This window comes from Bos javanicus, chromosome X (genome assembly GCF_032452875.1).
Source record: "Bos javanicus breed banteng chromosome X, ARS-OSU_banteng_1.0, whole genome shotgun sequence".
In the NCBI taxonomy this organism is placed as follows: Eukaryota; Metazoa; Chordata; class Mammalia; order Artiodactyla; family Bovidae; genus Bos; species Bos javanicus.
The window spans coordinates 52042969-52057837 of record NC_083897.1 but is presented as its reverse complement, the minus strand read 5'-3'; positions in this window follow the sequence as shown (position 1 = coordinate 52057837).

The following is a 14869-nucleotide window of genomic DNA, read 5'->3' as shown; positions in this document are numbered from 1 at the left end:
GTCTATAAATATAGGTCACACATATGTGTTTAGGTGGAAATGACTACTTGGGGAAATAATAAGATATTAGTAACACTCTGGAATTGCTTTTCAGTTATTTTTAAATTATGAATAGAAGTCCCAGATATATTTATTTTAACTTAGAAAGTGGAAAAACTAGTATCTGGGAAAGAAGACCATATTATAGCCTCTGCATTGATGGACAGGATTATGCATCCACCTGGGCATTTGACTACCTCTCTGAGACAGATTTTGGAGTTAGCACTCCGAGAGATTATTTTTCATAGTGAACTCTATTTTAGTCTTCTTTATTATATTTTCTTAAACCATAGAAGTTCTTTATGCTTATTAACAACTCAAACAGATGAAATATAAATTAAAACATAAAACTGCCCTCTTCTCACCCATTTTTACAGTTACTTGCTATTAATGTGTTCTATGCATGTGCTGTACTATGCTGTGCTAAGTCGCTTCAGTCGTGTCCGACTCTTTGCGACCCTATGGACTGTAGCCCACCAGGCTTCTCTGTCCATGGGATTCTCCAGGCAAGAATATTGGAGTGGATTGCCAAGCCCCTCTCCAGGGGATCTTCCTGACCCGGTGTATGAACCCCCATCTCAGATCTCTTGCATTGGCAGGCGGGTTCTTTACCACTAGCACCTTAAACATAAATGATAACACATATTCATATTTTTATCAGAAAATCAGGTCACTGTCCATATATGGTTCTGTTCTGCAACTTTTATTTCACCTAAAATCATGTGTATATTTCCATACATATCCTACCTCATTCAGCTTTGTTCATGGTAGTCATATCATTCAGCCTTTCCCTTTATGGCTTCTAAGTTTCTGGGCATGCTGAGACAAGCTTTTACTCCCTGAAGAGTTTACAATAATTTTTAATATTTTATTTGAGCTTTTAAAAATAACTGTTTGCGTGTGTGTTTAGTTCTTCTTGTATATAGTTTTATATGTGGTATGAAGTAGAGACATAATTTTACTTCTTTTTCCCAGGCCTAGACATTGATTATGACATCCACTTTTTGGCAGACCTTTTTAGACATCATTAGTTATAGGTTATCTACCTAATGTTATTCTTCTCTATAAATGGAAACATTATTCCTCTTTCTGCTATCCTCCTGGTATGGTGCACTGGAGACTTTTGGTGAAGTCCTATATTACAGAACCTGTTTATTAAAGATGGAGTGAATTATATTGGGTTGTCATACTAGTAATTAATTCTTTATGGGTCTATTATGAAATAGAGAAAAAATTGAAGAAATTTAAAACACCAAAGGATAAGTACAGTGCACTATGGGCTATGAAAATGCTACAATTTGTAAATGGTAGTCTAGCAGGTGACTTACATGAGTGTGACAACACTTCACTCAAAGCATGACAAGGAATGAGCTAATCGGTGTATTTGAGAATTTGAAAATCTGCCAACTAACTCAGTCTTCCAAGCAGAAGAGTTATTACATATTGTCACATATGCCTTGGAACCAAAGATAAGAAACTGATCTTTTTGAAACATGGAATGAACTGTTGGATCTAGAGGGCTTGAGCACTATGAATTAAGACGTTTTGGAGGACACTTACAAGATAAAGTAATATTCTTATCAGAAAACTGGAAGACGTACAGATTTAAATTTGTAAAAGACACTTGTGTACAAATAGATAATATAATTTAAAAAGTGTACCAATGACATGCTGACACTGGAGACGATTGAAGCAGCAATTGATTAAAACATTCTATGAATGAGTTTGATATTAGATACTCTTCACTAGTAATATATATCCTTTTAAGCAAAAGAAATAAGAAAATGTTGGCATATGGTCTCAAAAGTGCAATACTTCCTAAAAACTTGCTAGAATAGAAGAAAGCTATTGATTTTTTTGTGTGTTTATCTTTGCCTCACCACCTCTTCTATTTTGCTTATTGACTTCATGATCTTTAAATAGTACTTGTGTTTTAGACAAATACAGTCATATCAATTGTAAATAGAAATTGGTTTTAACTTTTCCCAATTTTACACTAATTGTTTATTTTCTTATCTTATTGCAATAAATTGAATCACCAGAAATATTATTGAATGAAAATAGAGATTGTGGATGATCTTGACTTGTTCTTGGTTTTAGTGGAAATGACTGGCATTTAATGATTAAAATGAGGATTGCTGTTAACTGTTGGTAAAAAGCACTTTCAATATTTAAGTCATTCCCTTCTATTCTTGTTGGTATCCATTAGGAGTAGCTGCTGATTTTTTTCTGTCCTACTAGGTTATAGTAGAGCTTTTTCGTGCCAAACTTTTTGGGTTCTGTTTGTTTATAAATTTTATACATTGTTAATATTTTATTTTTTATATTATTAATATTTTTATAGTTGCCTTTTATGTACTATCTTTAGCAGATTTTGATCTTAAATTTGCTAACTTTATAAAATTCATTAGTTAACTTTCCATTTTTTTCCTCTTTTCTGATAGAGTTTAAATGATATTGATCTTTGTAGTAAGTGTTAGTTGCTCAGTCATGTCCAACTCTTTGAGACCCCATAGACTGTAGCCTCTGTCCGTGGAATTCTCCAAGCAAGGATACTGGAGTGGGTAGCCACTCCAGTGGGATCTTCCCAAGCCAGGGATCGAACCCATGTCTCCCCCTTGCAGGCAGATTCTTTACCATCTGAGCTATCAGGGAAGCCCAAGTCTTATCTCTTCTTTAAAGGTAATACAGAACTGAATTGCAAAACCATTTGATCCTGGTTCCTTTTTTAGTGGTAGGTCTACAATCACATTTCTAATCTTATCTCTAGCAATTTGTCTTCTCAAATTTTCTGGTTCTTGGATTAATATTGATAAATTCTACTGGGAAATCATCCATTATCTTTAGATTTTTAAATTTGATATCAAAGATTATATATAAAATTACAGCTCTTTTAATCACATCTATTTATGTAGTGAAAGCCTTCATTATTCATAATTTGTATACTTCTGTTTTTCTTCTATTATTACTTAGTTTTACTTATGAAGAGTTTATTTTAATGGTCTTTGAAAGAACCAGGATTTTATTTATCATTTCTACAATGTTTTTTTCTGATCATTATTTTTAACTTTTTGCAAATTTCTTCTATCTTTAGATTTGTTTTCTTGTACTTTACCAATTCTTCAAGAAGAGGGCTTATTTCTTTTATTTATGGGCTTCTTGAATAATAGTGGTAATTAAGATTATTTTTCTCTGAGTACAGCTTTAGTCATGTCCCATAAGCCTTGATATGATGTATTCTTTTCTTTTTGTCTTGCTTTTAGCTTGTAGTTTTACTTTTAATTTCCTCTTTGACCCAGGGGTTATTTTGGAGAACAGTGCTACATGGTCAGGCAGTTATATTTAATGGTAATCTTCTATTTGTTTATAATTTTATTCTGTTAAGACAATGTACCTATAAATTCATTCCTTTTTTAGAATGTATTTCCTGTTTCATTTAATCTAAGTTTTTAAATTTGAAAATCATGTTTTTCAATCCCAGAAATTATTTTTTCTGCTTTAGTTGTATTTTTTTCAGCACTGTTATTAGTTATTTTGCTAAAGATTATATCTGACTCCTTAAGTAGTTCTATTTCAGTGGGAGATAATATAAGTTTTAAAGTGCACAGAGAATGAATATGAATAGTCATTTATGGAAGTAATACAAGTGACTGGAGAAATTTGGAGACTAGAAACTCCAAGGAAGGTCTTCTGGAGATATCCCTTGAAGGCAGGACTGGGATTTGAATGAAATAAATTTTATGATTCTGTGTTTATTCTTCACTATATGTGCATTTTCTTCAAACATTGTTTTTTAGACATACCTAGTGATACCTACCTAAGTGGTAGATTACCCTCTTCCCAAGTTGCTCCAATGGAAAAGAATCTGCCTGCAATGCAGGAGACCTGGATTTGATTCCTGAGTCAGAAAGAACCTCTGGAGAAGGGCATGGTGGGCTACTCCAGTATTCTTGCCTGGAGAATTCCATGGACAGAGAAGCCTGGCAGGCTATATAGTCCATGGGGTCCCAAAGAGTTGGACACAACTGAACGACTAATACTTTCACTTTCTTTCAGTGATGCCTACCTAAGTGGTAGATTAAATAATTTTCAGAAAGTATCATTAGACTTTATTATTAGACCATAATTTGTTTTCTCACTCTAGCTCCCCTACCGCTTCCAGATTTGTAATGTATCACATTACCACAGTGCCCCAGCTATCATTATTGTACTGTATGTTGATTACCTTGCTGCTGCTGCTGCTGCTAAGTCGCTTCAGTCGTGTCCGACTCTGTGCGACCCTATAGACGGCAGCCCACCAGGCTCCCCGTCCCTGGGATTCTCCAGGCAAGAACACTGGAGTGGGTTGCCATTTCCTTCTCCAATGCATGAAAGTGAAAAGTGAAAGTGAAGTCGCTCAGCTGTGTCCAACTCTAAGCGACCCAGTGGACTACAGCCTACCAGGCTCGTCCGTCCATGGGATTTTCCAGGCAAGAGTACTGGAGTGGGGTGCCATTGCCTTCTCCCTTTGATTACCTTAATTGTAGCTTAAAAGAGCTATGTTCAGAATTTAGTGTCCAAGAGAAAACAAGCTGTGTAGAGACTATGGCTTGACCAACAGCTGATACCATTTCCCAATGGGCTATTCCTACTTATGTCACCAAAGGAAATCTCTGAATAGTCAAAAATAAAAAAATACACAGTAATTTACCAAAAACTATTAAACATTTCCATGTACTCTCTCATTGGAATCCTGGAAAGTGCAATTTCTTTCTTTCCCTGAGGATGGATTCTTATTCACTCTTAAAGCAGAGATTTAATATTGCACTGGAGATGATAAATATACACCTATTTGCATGTATGTATTGGCCTGGCCAAAAAGTTTGTTCAGTTTTAAGTAAAAATAAAAAGATGTATTTTTTTCGTTTTCACCAAGAACTTTATTGAACAGCATAATTCACTAACCAAATGAACTTTTTGGCCAAACCAAAATATATGGTAAACTATTATGTTTTTGATATAAACTTATATTCTCGTTTTTCTCTCCCACAATATTTTTTACTTTCCCATTTTCCCCATTCTTTTCTTCAGGAAAGGTTTATGGAAGGGCTTTGTTATTTCCCAAAGCCCAAACACATGAAAGTATCATGCTAGGTATAGTTGATGCTCTACAGTAAGCTGTGTAATAAATATGGTTTTATTTACATTCAACCTGCTGCGGAGTCAGTGTGTTCAGTATGAGGATTCATGTCTTGCTTCAGTTGTTGAAACTCCTGTGCCACAATCTCTTCAAATATTGCCTTTTGCTTATTCACTCTAGTCTTTCTTTATGGAACTTCTTCCAAGTATATTTGGATACTTTTCATTCTTTCTGCCATGTCTTCTAGCTTCTCATTCATATTTTGCACCACTTTATGTTTTTATGCTGCATTCTGGGTGATTTTTTTGAGATCTATCTTTGAACGTTGTAGTTATCTTCTTGCTTTTGAGTTTGCCTCTGCTCAGGCCACATACATTTAACCAGTTCCAGATTAATTTTTATGTTTTTGTCCTTTGGGATTGCTAACATATAGGAACTGTGATTTCAACCCTACGTATTTGGGTGGAGCTGTCCTGGATTCTGATAACTCCCATGGGTCTCTTTATCCACCCATAACCTCACATAAAAGACACGTTTTCCTGTTATATATCTTTGCTGTGAGAAAAGGTTTTCTAGTCATCATATTAGGTACCAGTTGTACTTCTATGGGATCTGGATTTAGATAGGAGCTTGGTACCAGCTTCCCATCTTCCAGTGTCTAGAGGTGTTGCCTCCTGTTACTGTGTGGGATTAAAACCCTGTTCCCCAGCCCTTAAAGCCAATATCCATCTTTTGTCTTTATCTCTGTTTGTCTTTATCTCTTGCTCACTGTTGTTAGTCCCTTCTTTGTTTCTTGGGGATTTCCATTTCATGATCATGAGGTTGATTATTTCATGATTACGAGGTTGACTATATTACTACTTTTAGAGGGGAGTACGTATTCTATCATTTCTGTGAGTTGTCAATGGAAGGGATCAGAGCTGAGTCAGTTCAGGCTGCTATTAACTGGAAGTTCCTCAGATAGTTTTGTTGGATTGAATTGTGTAGATGATTTATGTGGTGCCTCTTAAGAGACATCTTGGGGGAACGTATTTTATATTTCTTCCAGTCCCATAGTATAGCGTCTTAACAAGCTTTCTGTATCCTGGAATGGCAATGATAAGGAAGCAGAAGAGAAAGTCTTGATTATTCAAGGAAAACAGAAGCAAATGGAGAGCCATCATGTCAGAAGAGGCCACAAGGAGGGAATGAAATTGGTGAATTATGTAGAACAATACTAGAATCACGTGGGCTCCTTCCTTTCAAGGACTCTAAGGCACTCTTATAAGCATCTTTAAATTTAGACACACCATGGAGAAAACATGGAGAAAACTGATACTGTTTCAGTCACCCCCATGGAATGAGAAGACAAAACAAAAACTGTGAGTGTTGCTATGAAAAATAAAAGTTGGTTGTCTTACACACTTGAAGTTGTGGACTGAGATTTATTATGGTTACACATAAATACACACACACATATATATTATATATATACACGTGCATGCATATTTGTATATGGATAGTAAACAAGCTGGAAGGATACACCACAGTGTATTAGAATGGCATTCTGTAGCAATAAGATTGCAAGACATTTATATTGTCTTCTTTGCCTAGTTAACTACACTTTTCCTTATTTTAGCTCAAATTTTACTCCCTGGGGGAATTTTTTCTGTCCCCTTTCTACTCCGTCAGAGGGGTTTGATCTTCTGCTATATATTCTTATATACCAGTGTCCCATTCTTTCTTTGCACTTACACAGAATTAAAATTATACATGTACTTGTGTGATTACTTGATTAATGTATATCTTCCACTAGTCCATGAGCTTGATGAATGCAAAGATTTAGTTTGTTTTTTTCACCATTGTATTCTCAGTACCTTGCATATGCACTCAATGAAGACTTAATAAATGGATAAATGAATACATTTCTGCATTGTTTGAATATTTTTACAATGGTTGTATTAATTTCATTATTAAAAGAAAGATTATCCCATTTAGAACAAATATAAACATAGATCTTCTGGGCCAGTAATTATTTGAGGGTCACACTTCTTATTAAAAATGTGTTGGTGATTATAGCCAATTTCTCCTGAAAAATCCACATACACCCTCCTTTCATTCCTAAAAAGAACTTTACATATACTTTAGGTATTTCTAGATTTGGCTAAGAGAACATCTGGTCTAGGTATATCAGTGTGTGGTCAGTGGGTGAGAGTTCCTTGGACATTGGCCTAAACCTGGCTGAGGGGTGACCAGGGAGGAGGTGGAATGACAAGCAGTAACCTTGTTGCAAGGTAGACTCCTCCTGGGTTCCCAGGAGTTTGGGAATGAGAGGCCTACCAGACTGCACTCCTCAGGCTACGTGGGAGGTAGTAGAATGGCCAAGGGGGAGCTTCTACTCAGGGAAAGAAAAAGTGGGTTTGTGTCACTTCTCTAGGCTACATGGAAACCTTCAGTTGTAGGGGTCTAAGAGAGAGGGATCCCATTCTGTTTCCATTGGTGGGAACAGTGCTGCCATCTATATTGAGGCTGAGTTATCTCTGTGGAAATTTGGGAGCGGGATGGAAGGGGCCAAAGGCATTTACTCAGGTTACCACTTTGGTCACCTGTTCGTGGTTATTTTTGAGGTGAGCAAGAGAGTCAGGTGCAAAGAATGAGAGGCTGTGGAATTTGGGAAGGGGTTGAGAGACAGCACCTTATGCCCATCCTGATGGGACAGGGAAAATCAGACCATCTTTGCAACTCTTACACTCTCGGGTGCCTGGGCCTCATAGCTCTTCCCTTTGCCCAGAGTTGAATCTCACTTTTTAGAAAGATTCAGTCTGAAAACTTATCAAATAGTTTAAGCACATTTATAACTCTTCTTACATGAAAAAATAATACGATTGTAAAACTTCATTGGACTAAGGCACTTGCATGAAGTGAGGCCTCCCTCATAAGTTCAAAATATCTTTTTGGGCCATGCTGGGTCTTCGTTATGGTGCGTGGGCTTCTTTAGCTATAGTGTGCGGGCTTATTTGTCCTTTGGACATGTGGGATCTTACTTTCCCCACCAAGGATCAAACCCATGTCCCTTGTATTAGAAGGTGGATTCTTAACTACTAGACCACCAGGGAAGTCCTGATAAGCGTCCATTTTGATTGAATGCAGCCATAAGTCTGATTCTGGGCCAATGAATTGTGGCAGAAGTGATATAAGTCACTTCCAGATTTTTTCATACAAGATGTCTCCATGCTTCATCTTTGTTCTCTCCTTTCTCATCCACCAGCTAATAAATGTGCCATAAAACCTCCCTGCTGACCTGAAACATTAACTTGAGACTCTTTTGTGAGAGAGAAATACTTATTCTTGCTTTTAAAATCATACTGTCTATGTTTTTGAGTCTTCTGTTATAACAGTTTTAACCTTTTATGCTACTATGACATTGATGGATTTCTTCCCTTCCTTTTCTGACTTCAGATAATGAAGATTATACTAATCAAATTCCTTCCTTCATATCACACCATTTGCATTGGTCTAATAAAAATATTTTCCTCTTTTCTTTCTTCATTCATTTACTACTTTGTTTCTTTCATCTCTATTCCTCACTTCCATCTTCCTCCCAACAGGCAACTGTCCTGTTTGATGTGTACATTCTTATTTATTTGAGTTCTTTTAGAAATTACATTATTTTGTATGAATGATTTTTAATTTAATAAAGACACAGTGCTGTGGTTCTTATTCTGTTTTTTTCCACCCCCCCACTCAGCAGTATTTTTAAAAATGTTACAAGTTACTCTGGGTACATTTATTCTGTAGTTTCCAGCTTTTGCTTAATGTACTAAAGTGTTCATCCACTCTAATTTACTTCATTTTCCTAGAAGTAGATTCTAGACCGCTTCCAACTCCTTACTACCTCAAACACTGACATGATTGTCCTCTTATATGTCCCGTTACGGACCTGTGTAAGAAGTGTTCTGGAATATAAAAATGGAATTGTTAGGACATAGGGAGTATGTGTGGGCTTCCCTGGTGGCTCTGATGGTAAAGAATCTGCCTGCAATGCAGGAGATCCAGGTTCAGTCTCAGAGTCAGGAAGATCCCCTGGAGAAGGGAAAGACTACCCACTCCAGTATTTTGCCTGGAGAATTCCATGGACAGAGGAGCCTGGCAGGTGACAGTCCATGGGGTCACAAGAGTCAGAGACAACTGAATGACTAACACACACACACACAGGGCATGTGTGTAGTTAATTTGATTAAATACTGTCAGATTACTTTTTGGAATAGCAGATACAGTCTAAAATCTAATTAGCTGCCTGTATGTGTAAGAGTTCCTATTACCCTTGCACCCTTACTAACAATTGGCATGTCCTAGCTTTTGAATTGCTAGCCAAATAGATGTAAATGTACATGCATCCTCTGCTTTTTGAAAGTTCACTTTTACAAAAGACTTATGTTAGTACCTCTTTCTGCTAACAGAAAGAAATGTGAAGAGGATTTTGCTTTTATGAAAAAATGGAGAAAAGTGAAAACAGCAATTCAGGGTTTGGTTTGTAGAGCAACCATTGTAGAGACAGCGTGCACCCAGAACATCAAACTCTTTCTCCCGAAACTACACTCAGCATCTCCCGAAACTTTGAAATGTATCTGTGAGCATTTGTGTTTTATTGCATTTATTTTGTGCATCCGTTAGCAAGATGTGTCCTAAGGTGATTATTTCTATACTTTAGACCATTTCTGTTTACAAAACACCCTACTTTGGAAGACTAGGGGAAAACCTGTATTTATAATTGTATTTTAATGAACAATTATCTGATTAATGATGAGTTTGAACATCTCTTCATGTATTTTTAAGCATTTTGGTTTTCCTCTTCTCTAGGTATGTGTATGTGTGTGCTAAGTCACTTTAGTCATGTACTACTCTTTACGACCCTATGGACAGTAGCCTGCCAGGATCCTCTGTCCATGGGATTCTCCAGGCAAGAATACTGCACTGGGTTGCCATGCCCTCCTCCAGGGGATCTTCCCAACCCAGGGATAGAACCTGTGTCTCTTATGTCTCCTCCATTGGCAGGTGCATTTTTTACTCCTGAGCCACCGGGGAAGCCCTCTCTAGGTATATTTTTCATGTATTTTGCCAATTTACAATGGTGTGTTCCTGTCTTTTTCTTTTGGTACCAGAGTACTTTGCATATGCTAGATATTAATCCTTTGTTAGTTTAAGATATTGCAAATATCTTTTTTTCTGTCATCTTTTAACTTTGTTCATGGTGCCCTTTATCAAATAGAAATTCTTATTTTTATGTAATAAATATTACATAAATAGTTAAATATTACATAAATATGTATATTTGTAATATTTATGTAATATTTAAATATTTAAAATTAAATATTAAAAATTTTTTGCCTTCTGGTATGTATTTCTGAGGTTTTGTTTAAGAAATTATTATCTATTTCAGCTGAAGGTGAAACTCCAATACTTTGGCCACCTGATGCGAAGAACTGACTCCTTGGAAAAGACCCCAGTGCTGGGAAAGATTGAAGGTGGGAGGAGAAGGGGACAACAGAGGATGAGATGGTTGGATGGCATCACTGACTTGATGGACCTGAGTTTGAGCAAGCTCCGGGAGTTGGTGATGGACAGGGAGGCCTGGTGTGCTGCAGTCCATGGGGTCGCAAAGAGTCAGACACGACTGAGAGACTGAACTGATCCAATTCTCTGCCACAGAGATATTCTCTTATCCTGTATTAACTTTGTAATTTTAACTTTACATTTTGAAACAATTATAGATTTACAGGAAGTTTTAAGGACAGTACAGAGAATTCTTCTGTTTTCTTCATAGTTTTCCCCAATGTGATATCAAAATTAGAAAACTGGCACCAGTACAATGTTTATGTGTCGTTCTATCCATTTTCTCTCACTATTGCAACCAAGATTTGAAACTATTCTGTCACCACAAAGATCTCCTTTGTATTCTTTCTAGTCACACACGCACTCCCCCTCACCATCCCTTACTCCCTATTCTCCATTTCTATTGTTTTTTTTTTTATTTCAAGAATGTTATATAAATTGAATCACACAGTATGTGAGGGTTTTTTTAAGATTGGCTCCCCGCCCTCCACTCAGTATAATGCTCTTGAGACCCACTCAAGTTGTTGTGTGTATTAATAATAGTTCATTCCTTTTATAGCCAAGTAGTATTCCATGGTACGGATGTATCATGGCTTGTTTAACCATTCATGTATTTTTTTATCTTTAATAATGCCTCTGTCTTAAAACCTATTTTGTATTATAAATTAATTTGGCTATTAATTTCCTTTTGGTTAGTGTTTACATGGTATATTTTTCTAACTTTTACTTTCAAAGTTTCTGCATGCTTATTCTTTATCACGTATATTGGGTTTCTAAAAATCAGACAAAATCTTTAAGCTAGTAAGTTTAGCCCATTTTTACCTATTATTTTTATTAATACATGTGAACTACATGCTTTCTCTCTCTCTCTTTTTTTTGCTCTTTTGAGGCTTCATTTTTCTCATTTTTCATCTTCTTTGGATTAAATCATCCTTAGTGCATTTTTCCCTTTGATGCATTAGACATTTTACGCTATCTATTATTTTAGTGGTCACTCTTCCAATTTTATCATTCATATCTAACTTCAGTCTAGAGTTATTAAATTATATTAAGAATAGGCGAGAGTCCCAATTGTGATTAATTTGGACTGACACAAACTTCTTGGACATACTCAAAATCTATAAAATCTACAATTCTTTTCTTTTTTGTTCTGATAATGCAGTTTCATCCTCAGACCTAGGGTGTTTTCATATTTGAAAGTATGAGTCTCAGTGAAGGCATGAGACAAATTGCTATTTATTTTCCTTATAAGTAGGGCACAGAGCTAACTATTTTTAAAAGGCCCAGAAAGTCTCAGAATTTCCCAGATAACCTACTCAAACTACCAGTTTCCCCCATTTTACTAAAGAAATATGATAAATGGTACATTCAACTGATATAAAATTAAGTAAAGAAAAAGGCCAATTTCTAACTCATTCTTCAAGTTGTCTGTCTGACAGCTTTAAGTGAAGAAAAATTCATGCAGTAGGGTTTTGTAATTGCTCTATTTTATCTTTTGCATTTAATTAGGTATTCCACAATTTAGTCTACTCATTGTTTTCACTGGAATTTTCTCATTGATTTTAGAAACAAACATCTGATCCCACTCAAATCCTCTTCTCCATGGTTATTGTCACCTAGAATGTATTGTCAGAGGGAAAGGACTCTCAGTTAATTGTAGGCTATTGGTTTTCAATGCCAGGTTGTGGAACAAATCCTTATTTGCCTTTTGCCCACCTCAGCCCAAATAACTCATGTTTTCTTGAGGCTCTATTGCTTACTAACCCACTTCTGTTCTTACTCTTTGTCTGTAGACTTTTGTTAAGCACAAGAAATGAATTTAAGGAAAGATGCTGTGATATATCTTACAAGTAATGGAAAAATTGAATACCTGGCCTGATAAATGATGAAAACAAGTGCATCTCAGGGATTCCAAGAGCAGGAGTTTGTATCACTTTATCCTTGTGCTCTACCACTAAAATGACAGCCCTGTATTCTCAATTCTTACATTTGTCAAGTTCATATTCTTCAAAAATAATAAAAAAGACCATGAAAACTTATAGATCCAATCGATTTCCCAGACCAGTAAGTTAAAGCAAGGAAGGTAAGATTTTTCAATGCAAATTTGGTTGTGAGAATTGCCTCCACTTCAACAATGCCCTGGACACACACTGTAAAAGGTAAAAACTATAGTATGACAGAATGTCTAAGAGTGTTTCAACAATTGTACTACATTGGAGAAGGAAATGGCAACCCACTCCAGTGTTCTGGCCTGGAGAATCCCAGGGACAGGGGAGCCTCGTGGGCTGCCGTCTATGGGGTCGCACAGAGTTGGACACGACTGAAGCGACTTAGCAGCAGCAGCAGCAGTAATAGAACACTATGTAGCTGCTGCTCAGTTCCTGGTGCCTACTGTCATAATTTTACCAGGTTAAATCTTTCCAAAGAACTACCTTTTTAAGTCTCAGCACCACCTGGACTGTGCTGTTGATCATTCTCATCTGACCTAAGACACAAAAACTCAGACTTTACGAAATGAAATATTTGCCTATTGTGTGATTCTTAGCTCATTCATAAGTCCAGTCTACATGTCTCTGCATGGGAATAGGTTCCATCTGAAGGCAGTGGAAATTTCCACTGTTAATCAGAGCAGAGGAAGCTGCTTGGATTACCCGCATAGCTGGGATCAAGCCAAGAGACATTAATACATCCATCTTCAGTATATAAGCTCAGATACCATCTCTACTTCATCCAGAAGAAGACATTACTATTCCAGGACTGACAACTTTTCAGATTCTCCTTATTAAGGGTTCTAACAATCTGGAATCTAGCCTCACCCAAGGTCATGTCATTACCAGAGCAATGATATTCTTTATTACATAACCACAGGTTTGAGGTCATATGGGTTACAATGGTCACAGTAAAACTGAGTAAGACCAACATTAGACCAAGTGTCCTCCATCATTTCTCTCCTAAAAGGAGGAAAAGAAAAAAGGCTTCCATATTCATTGTTATCACTACTGATCTCTTCAAAAAGTCCTTAAGTATTATGAGCTGTCAAGCCTATGGTTGTGGATACAAGCTTTCCAAAATTCTAACTTTGCTTGAAAGTTCAAATTTTACTGTTGGTGGCAAATACTATCAATTGTTTTCCTTGAAGTTTCACTTCATTCATTTTCAAGAAAATGTCTACCCAGTATCCAAGTCTGAAAAACCACAGTCTTTCTGCCAGTCATCCTTTCAAGTGAAAATGGTGTTCCACATCAAAAGCAGCTAATTCAGGCACAATTCAAATGATTGTGTAAACATTTTCCTTTGAGACAACCATTGTATTAAGCTATGCAGCAGAAGTGCTTTTTGCATCCTTCGATTACACAGAATTTTTAAAAGATATGCACAAAAGCATCAAGATTTAATTTAAAATATAATTTTATTATAGGGCTCCATTAAAGACATTTTAAAATGAAACTAGATTACAAGAATTTGTTGAGTGTGTGGCTACAGAGAAATTGATCACTACTAGTACAGTTTGGGGACACTGCCTTGATCTATGCTGAGGCACCAGAAATTTAACCCACCATTGCTTTGTTTTGAAAATAATTTTGATCTTACAGTTTCAGGGACCTGTAGTGGTCTGTAAACTACACATTAAGAACCGCTGATGTACAATGATTCCAATTCTGTGTAAAAATACATGTGATGACATAATAAACATCAATATTCAGAAAACTAAGATCATGGCATCTGGTCCCATCATTTCATGGCAAATAGATGGGGAAATAATGGGAACAGTGACAGACTTTACTTTCTTGGGCTCCAAAATCACTGCAGATGGTGACTGCAGCCATGAAATTAAAAGACCCTTGCTCCTTGAAAGAAAAGTTATGACAACCTAGGCAGCATATTAAAAAGCAGAGACACTATGCCAACAAAGGTCCATCTAGTTAAGTCTATGGTTTTTCCAGTAGTCATATATGGATGTGGGTTGGGCTATAAAGAAAGCTGAGTGCCAAAGAATTGATGCTTTTGAACTGTGGTGTTGGAGGAGACTCTTGAGAGTCCCTTGGACTGCAGGGCGATACAACCAGTCCACCCTAAAGGAAATCAATCTTGAATATTCATTGGTAGGACTGATGCTGA